Raw genomic sequence first — 8,720 nt, 5'->3', positions numbered from 1 at the left:
GTTCCTCCTGTACCCGTCCCGGGGGCTGCACCCCCAGTGCCCTAGCCTCTCTTCCCCTCGCGGCACAAACCCCGGGAGGGCCCCAAAGGGTAGTGTAGCCTGGGGAGCAACCCCAATAATACCCCTGGCCTTTCAGGAACACATTGTAACATCTCTGAGCCAAACATCATGACGCCCCGTAGGGACCCTCCAGCCTGTGCCCACTCATCTAACTTGCTCGCCTCCCAGTCGACTCAGATCATTAAGGAGAGGCTTCATACCTCTGTAGTCCCTCGCTTCCCCATGTACACTGCAGGCTGAGTTGGATGGCGACCCAGTCTTCAAAAGGGTAGAGTAGACAGATGATGTCCACCCATCGTCAGAGGTGACGCCAAGGAACCAGAGACCAGGTGAGGACCAAGCCCTTGAATGCACAAATTCCTCTAAGACCCAAAGAAAGAACTGAAAATGCTGTTCGCGTGGTACTGGGCTTTCTCCTCCAAAGTTTTCACCTCTTCCTTGGGTGTCACTACATCTTCACAGTGGCTTCTCCTCCATCCAGTCCCCACCCCACCCCCACCCGGATTGTCCACTGCTCTGCCTCACACCAGGCTGGGCAGTCAAAACTGCCTCCCCTCAGTCCCCTTGGAGAGGCGTGCACAATTTCCTTGGAGGGGTGCAAGAATACTTTCAGACGAAGGCTGCTTATCCTCCCGGATGTGCAGTCTGGGTTGGAGCTACCAAGCACCACTGCCCATTTATTCGCTTATTCTTTGAGTAATTCCAGTCTGCTGCCACAGCATCACAGAAGAGAAATGGATGGTCCAAGAAAGTGTATAAGGTCAAATGCAAAAGCAAGAACATAGAGTCCTAATGCAAAGCACAAAGAAGAATCCAGCTTGAAATAATTTCTTTGGTTCTTCCCTCTCTTCCTCTCCCCGTCACATCAAATTTGGGGATGACTGGGTCAAGACTTCAAATGACTGCTTCTAACCTTCACAGAGAAGCAAGGTGTCACCCCACATCTCAAATTCAGATATACAGAGGAGAAAGAACTAACCTAGGAGAAGGCAATGGCACCCCACTCCAGTACTCTTGCCTGGAAAATCCCATGGATGGAGGAGCCTGGAGGCTGCAGTCCATGGGATTGCTGAGGGTCGGACATGGCTGAGCGACTTCACTTTCACTTTTCACTTTCATGCATTGGAGAAGGAAATGGCAACCCACTCCAGTGTTCTTGCCCGGAGAATCCCAGGGACGGGGGAGCCTGGTAGGCTGCCATCTATGGGATCGCACAGAGTCGGACACAACTGAAGCGACTTAGCAGCAGCAGCAACCTAGTCTAACTAACCTAATCTAAGTCTTTTGTTTCTCTTCTCAGCTTTCTCTTCCCAACTTTCAGTCTCTAAAAAATTTTTGATGACATGAAAAAAAGTCTGTGCTACATTTTTGAATGGACAGGCAAATTGCTCATAAAACTCCTGTGCAGGTTGGGCTCCTCCCAAAGCAGATTCTGAAATGATATTTTGCAGGCGCAAGGCTGATGAGCGCATACTCTTGGAATCAACATCTGGAAAGAAAGGAGGGAGAAAAGGAAGCAGGGAAGGGAGATGGAAGTTGAGCAGAGGGAGAAACTGAGTTAGGATACAGCCTCACTCAAAGCCACAGGCACCCCTGCAGGGAAAATTCTGAAGCTGGATGATGCTTCAGCATTGTCCTGAACTGGGTCTAGGAGGATACACCTTTATACCCTCACATAGGTCAGCAGTTACTTGTAGGCCACGTGGGTGGTCCTGGGCCAGGTGACTCTCTTCAGCTGAGGCAATTCCCTTGTAAGACTGACAGCTGAGCAGAGGGCTCCCTGCTGCCAGCACTCCCCCGGCTTGAGGAGTAAGTCCTTTCCTGGCACCACCGCTTCCACCACACTGCCCTTCCATGCTTCCTGTCCCTATCCATGACTATAAGAGTGCCACATTAAATGGTCACCACTGAGATGCAGGGACAGTCATTCATTTGATCAGGTCTAAGCCTGATGGCTGCCAACTGTTCTACTTCCAAGGGACCATTCAGAATCTGGGAAAACATCATCAGAGTTAAGTTACAAAAGCGCTAGTCTCCATACCAGTCCTGACGCAATGTTAAGTCAGGAGATAACCACTCCTAAAGCTTCTTTTTGATTCTCTTACATACATCCATTTCAGTCATCATCCTTCATGGAGCTACTAATCAAGGTCAACCTTTTTGGACACTTTGAGCCATGCTAATTCTCATGCCCTGTGTCTACTTTTTCAGTTTTCTGTAGGAATGTGGTTACTATGATGAAAACTCCCAGAGAAGAGAAATGGGCCAGCCACTCACTGAGGCTTTGAGAGGAAGAAGGCTATGATAAAACAGAAGTTACAACCAATCTTCTGGTGGAGAACATTAGGAGCTGAGTCATGAAGGGACAAGTCACCCAGAAGAAAATTTAGGCAGAAAGAAAAAAAGAAGAAGAAGAAGGAAAAAATAGAAGAAAAAAAGAAAAAGATGAAGTTTTGAGAGAGTAAATAAGCTCAAGGTGGCTACTGAACAGACTGGGCTGCTTCAGTACCTTAACTGACCATTTCATAAGGGGACCCATGCCTTTCCCTAAATGCAAGTCTCCTGCAGGGACAGAAGAGGGAACGGGGGAGTGCACGAGGTATAAATTCCTCCTTCCATTCCCAGAACAGCCAATAGTTTTAGACACAATCTTCCTCAGACCCAGCTTCCGCTGCCAATTCTGGCTTAGTGAAAGGAAAAAAATAAAGTATCCCGATAATCTCCACCAAGTGTTCTCAGTGGGAATGTGTAACCTTCCCCCATCGCTGGCACAAATCTGGTCACTGAAACATGCAGAAATGTGCGAGTGGAGGAATGGTTTAACTGAAATCGTGCCCCAGCTAAGCTCTGAGGCCCGAGTTCTTGCTCCTGTAAGTGATTTCTGGACCAATTCCCATGTCACAATTTCAACACATTCCAGGATCACAGCAAAGTCTACAAGTTCAGACACTGCAGATAAAATTTAGGCTCAAGTTACAGAACAAGGCCAGAAAAACCAACATTATTTTAAAAATTGAATTAAGTTAAAAAATTTAGCTACAGCCAATGTCCAAGAAAGAAATCAAAAAGCAAACCAAATCAGAAATTTCTTCAAAAACTCAGAAATGTCCAAGGTCAGCTGAACGCTACATACAAGGTCAGCTTGTATGTTTTATACTCGTACCAAATAGAGCTGGTTTCAGAATTATGATCCAGAAGCACTGCAAGACTCTGAACAATTAAGGTCCCTTCCCAGTCGAGATTGGTATAACTCTTCTAGAATTCCTCTAAAGGAGAAAAGAATATGACTGATACATTTGGAGTGACTCTTCATAAAGGTTAAAACAATAGGAGTTTTGGATTAATTTTTAGATAATCAAATATTTCATCAACCAATCAACCTTGCAGAGCTCGGAATTCAAACTATATTCTTAATGGTGGAGCTTATTGGAAATCTAACCACCTGATAAGTGAAATGATACAGTTTATTAGGTAGCCAGGCACAGTGGAAGGTTCCTTGATCTCAGAGAGAGAAGGGCAAACGTGGAAGCTGGGCTGCCTCTTACAGCTGTGTAACCTCAGGCAAGTCACTTAACCTCGGGGCCTCCCTTTCCTGCATCATCTCCAACATCTCTAAATCACCAACCTTTGGGAATGCAGTGAAATTTCTGCTTTCTTTTATTAAATTGTTTTTAATTTAGAATAGTGGAATTTTTGAGCTGAAAGTGGTCTTCAACCTCCCTGCACATCAGAATCACCCTGAGGAATCTGTCAGAAACACAACAGCTTCCGGATCCCACCCCAGAGACCTGGAGTCAGGGGTCAAGGGCAAGTCCCACACTTGCCCTTTCAAAGAAGGTGGGTCCAGGGTAGCCTTTCCACAGCCTTCTTTGGGGACTACAGTAAGAACTGAAGTCCTGGAACTGCCCTGGTGGTCCAGTGGTTAAGAATCCACCTGGCCCAGAAAGATCCCAGCCCGTGCGCCACAACTACTAAGCCCTCGCTCTAGAGCTGGTTCTCTGCAACAAGACAAGCGATTGCAATGAGCAGCCCCCACCTACCACAACTGGAGAAAGCCAGCGTGTGGCAATGAAGACTCAACGCAGCCAAAATAATTAAAAAAAAAAAACAAAACTGAAGTCCTTCTAAGAGCCTGCAGTATCCTCCTGCTGTGGCCCCTGCCCTGCCTTTCTGTGCCTGCTCAGTCTCTGCTCCAGCCACAATGACCGCCTTGCTGTTTTCCCAAGAGAACTAACAGTATCAGCCAGGAGCCCTTCCTGCTATGCTCTTCATCAAAAAGTACAGGGCTAACTTCCTCACTTTCCTTAAATCTCTGCTCAAATGCTGTCTTCTCAATAACTCATTTAAAATCACAACCTGCACCCCTCCATGTCCCCCCATCACTCCTGATTCTACTCCGCCTGGTTTATTTTTCTTCTTTTCATAGCATTTATCACTTTCCAACTAATTATGTAGTTAGCACATTTATTATTATATTTATTGTCTATCTTCTCCCACTAGACTGGAGGCTCTACTAGAGAGAGCAGAGATTTTTTGGCTTCTTATTCATTGATGGATGGAATGCCTAGTGCCCGGCACAGGGCCTGTTGAAATATCTGTTGAATGAATGATTTTTTCTCAGTTCTCCCTTTTCTGTTTTTCTCTTCTCTTAACTGATATAACCTCAAAATAGAAGGGGGTTGGGTTTTTTCTTGAGTAGAGGGTTATGGTCTATGCCTTTTATTTTTAAAGTCAGTGAATGGTTTGACCTCATAATCCTCCTTTTGGCATTATATATACATCAGAAGAGTCAGAAGGATAAAATAATTTATTCACAATGTTTGTAGCTACACTGTTTATGATAATAAAAATTGAGATGATCTGAATATCAAACACTTAAGGAATAGCTCAGCAAACTATCCTAACAGTCAGAATACCACTATTTATACATGTATGGGTTAAATATTTATATATAGTATATGTAGATGATCACAACTATGGAAAATGCATGTCTATTTTTTGAGGTTCATAAGTGAATGTAAAGTGATACAGATAAGAAGCTGGAGCATGGCAGATTTCTTTTTTTTTAAAACTATTTCACTGAATAAAAAACTAATGTAAACGAATGAATGTAATGTTTCTCAATTCTCTCCCCAAAAATATTTTAGCTAAGTATATTTTCCTTTATGGACTTCCAGTGATTTTTTTTTCTTTCAGACAGTAGGCAGAAGATGGAAAATATTAAAGAAGGAAAAGAATCAGACATAGATGGAGACAAATTAATTTCTTTTTTTTTAAACAAATTTCTTTCTAATTTACAAAGGAACTACTTACAAAGCAGATGCACAAAGACACAAAGACACAGAGCTGACCAGAAAGTGAGAATCAGAAAGACATGAGAACTATTCTCATGGTGAAATATTCCTACCAAGTGGCTTTACAGCTCTTTTAAGGGAGTAAAAATAAGTTTTAAGTTGTATGTTCAACTGTGAGTATATCACTTCTTGGCCCTTTCACCACACACCAAGTGAAATTTGGGAGAGTTGGCCCACAGGATAGTTTTCCCAAGCTGGTTGTAGAATATGCAAAAAGAAATGTGGGAAGAGATTCAGCCACCATTTGACTTTTTTAGGTTAACATCATCCAGCATGGAAACCACTGAGCACTGGGCTCTGAATCCCTGTTATCAAAGGTGATCCGATCTTCCTATTAACAAGAACACCACAGGGAGGAGCTGGATCAGGCCTGGAAAGGGGCCTCCAGAATCTTCTTTCTACTCATTTTCAGAGTTCTCCTGGATTCAAATAGTTAAGACTATGAAAGATGAAACATTCATTTCCAGAAATCTGGTAAATACGTCTCACAGGAGTAAAATCAGGCATAAAAGGATATACAAATGAAACACAAGGTACAGTCCTACTCAAAGGGTCTTCTAGAACAATCAGGGAGATGGGACTTACACACAGGAAGTGACAGAGCATAATACATGAGTTGACATTCAAAGCATAAGAGCAAAAATGAGTGGTACTGGCGATTCTCTTCAGTGATTATGACAACTAGGGAAGGCTTGCTAGAGAAGGAGACGTGTCAGTTGGACCTCAACCAGAAGGACTTTTCAAGCAAGGGGAATAGCATGAGCAAAGAAAGACACAGGGGCAGAATTCACGTGGCTGGATCTAGAAGACAGTGAGTAGATGAGACAATTTAGTGTCTCCTAACATGGGGCTGCTACAATTGGAAGGGGAAGAAAGAAGACAGAAAATGGAAAACCCTGAAAATTCTCCTATTTGTAGTGGAAGTCAACGTGGGTCCTACCACCTTTAAGGCAACTCCCCATGTGAAAGTCTAGATTTAGAAAACAAATTCATTGTCCTGGAAAATAAGTGTTTGCCAAATGATAAAATATTGGCTTTCTAAAAAAAAAAAAAAAAATAGCAGACTGCATGGCTTCAAGAAAACTTTTCTATAGCACTTTGAGTGTTTTGGGTATTCTAAGTCAGGTTATAAATTATTAATTCACTCCTATTTGATTTAAGATATACAATATATAAAGCAAATTAGTTTGTTCCTAAATTAGTGTGGCATTTTCTCAAGGCTTCTTGGGTTATTTTTAAAGAAAAGTTGGGGTCAGGTTTCTAAGCAGGCCCTCCTCACTGGTACACACACTTTGCCATACTCCAAAAGATTCCATTACACCCTGTGATGCTAAAGTCATTCCTTCATTCAGCGTACCTTTACTGAGGGGCTACCATGTATCAGACGCTAACTTGGCATGGGGGGACAGACAGAAGCAGTCTGTGCTATAGAGCTGGAGAGAAAAACAAACAGCACAGTTCTCTGGCAGCCATGAAGCTGGGGCAGGGATTCAGGACACACTGGTGTGACAGAGACGGGGGAGACTATGGACGTTTTCTCAGAGGAGTCAACACTTACACGTGAGTCTCGAAAAACCTTACCAAAGGAATATTGTTCTTTGCATCTACCCATCCACTCACCCACATAGTAAGAACACCGAGGGACTTCCCTGGTGGTCCAGTGGTTAAGAATCCACCTACCAATGCAGGGGACACACTGATCCCTGCTCTGCCCACATGCCTCCAGGCACTTAAGCCCATGTGCCACAACTGCTGCACACACGTGTGGCGACTACTGAAGCCTGCGTGTCCTGGAGCCTGAGCTCGGCAACAAGAGAAGCCATCGCAATGAGAAGCCTGTCCACTGTCGCTAGAGAGTAGCCCCTGCCCACTGCAACTGGAGAAAAGTCCACGTAGCAATGAAGACCCAGCACAATCAAAATAAATAAATACTTTTTAAAAAAAGAACACTGAGCCCCCACCACTGTGCCAGCCCCGAGAGGGACACAAAGAAGGAACACTCAGTACCCACTCTCAGACAGTTACATCAGAAGTACAGACACGTACTCAGAGATGTGTGTTAACACTTACTTTGGAAAAGTAATCCAAGCCCAGAGAGAAAGATCACTGTGGGTGGAAGTGATGCAGAAGATGTCACTGAGGAGTGTGGCACTTGGAAGAAAGGGCAGTATTTGAATAAGCTGAAATGTTGTAATTTCACTTACATGTAGCTGTCCAGTTTTCCCAGCACCACTTACTGAAGAGAGTGTCTTTGTCCCATTGTATATTCTTGCCTCGTTTGTCAAAAATAAGATACCCGTAGGTGCATGGGTTTATTTCTGGGCTTTCTATTGATCCATTGGTCTATATGTCTGTTTCTGTGCCAGTACCATACTGTCTTGATGACTGCAGCTTTGTAGTATAGTCTGAAGTTAAGAAGGTTGATTCCTCCAGCTCCATTCTTCTTTCTCAAGATTGCTTTGGCTATTCGGGGTCTTTTGTGTTTCCATATTAATTGTGAAATTTTTTGTTCTGGTTCTGTAAAAAATGCCATTGGTAATTTGATAGGGATCACACTGAATCTCTAGATTGCATTTGGTAGTAGAGTCATTTTCACAATATTGATTCTTCCAATTCAGGAACATGGAATATCTCTCCATCTCCTTAGGTAGGTTTATTTCTAGACATTTTATTCTTTTTGTTGCAATGGTGAATGAAATTGATTCCTTAATTTCTCTGATTTTTCATTGTTAGTGTATAGGAACGCAAGTGATTTCTATGTATTGATGTTGTATCCTGTGACTTTGCTAAATTCACTGATTAGCTCTAGTATTTTCTGATAGTATCATTAGGGTTTTCTATGTATAATATCAAGTCATCTGCAAACAGTGAGAGTTTTACTTCTTCTTTTCAAATCTGGATTCCTTTTCTTTTTCTTTTCTGATTGCTGTAACTAGGACTTCCAAAACTATGTTGAATAATAAGTGGAAAAGAGGACATTCCAGAGGAATAATGTGAGCAAAGGCCTAGAGGTGGGCATACACGCAGAGCGCATGGATAACAATGAAGTAGGTTATTCAAAAGGGGTGCAATTCAAAAGGTAGGCTTGTACCTACTAGGGAACCAAATGCCAGACTGCAGAGTTTGGCGGAATTCTAGTCATTGGGAATCACTGAGGTTTTTTTTTTTTTTTTTTTTTTTCATTAAGAGTACTAATTTACTGAGATGAATCTGGTTGCATATTCAAGAAGGACTGGTGAAGGAAATTGGGAATGAGGATGAGTAAGGAGCTATAACAATCCAGGGATGAGATGATAAGGACTGTTG

The 8,720-nt window shown here is 43.0% G+C and overlaps 1 protein-coding gene across 3 annotated transcripts in view; it reads right to left on the bottom strand.

The window, feature by feature from the left end:
* Positions 1 to 8,720, bottom strand: part of PDE8B (phosphodiesterase 8B) — a 262,056-nt gene that overhangs the window by 225,113 nt on the left and 28,223 nt on the right. Inside the window, exon 1 of one of the 3 annotated variants that reach the window (XM_010847627.1) lies at positions 7,485 to 7,646. The exons of the other annotated variants lie outside the window; for them this stretch is intronic. The gene's annotated coding sequence lies outside the window, so the exon portion shown is untranslated. Of the gene's footprint in view, positions 1 to 7,484; positions 7,647 to 8,720 lie in introns of those variants that run through there. 3 annotated transcript variants of the gene reach the window in all.

This window comes from Bison bison, unplaced genomic scaffold (genome assembly GCF_000754665.1).
Source record: "Bison bison bison isolate TAMUID 2011002044 unplaced genomic scaffold, Bison_UMD1.0 scf7180017864252, whole genome shotgun sequence".
In the NCBI taxonomy this organism is placed as follows: Eukaryota; Metazoa; Chordata; class Mammalia; order Artiodactyla; family Bovidae; genus Bison; species Bison bison.
Note: the sequence above shows the minus strand (reverse complement) of the source record. Positions and strands in the feature narration are given on the sequence as shown.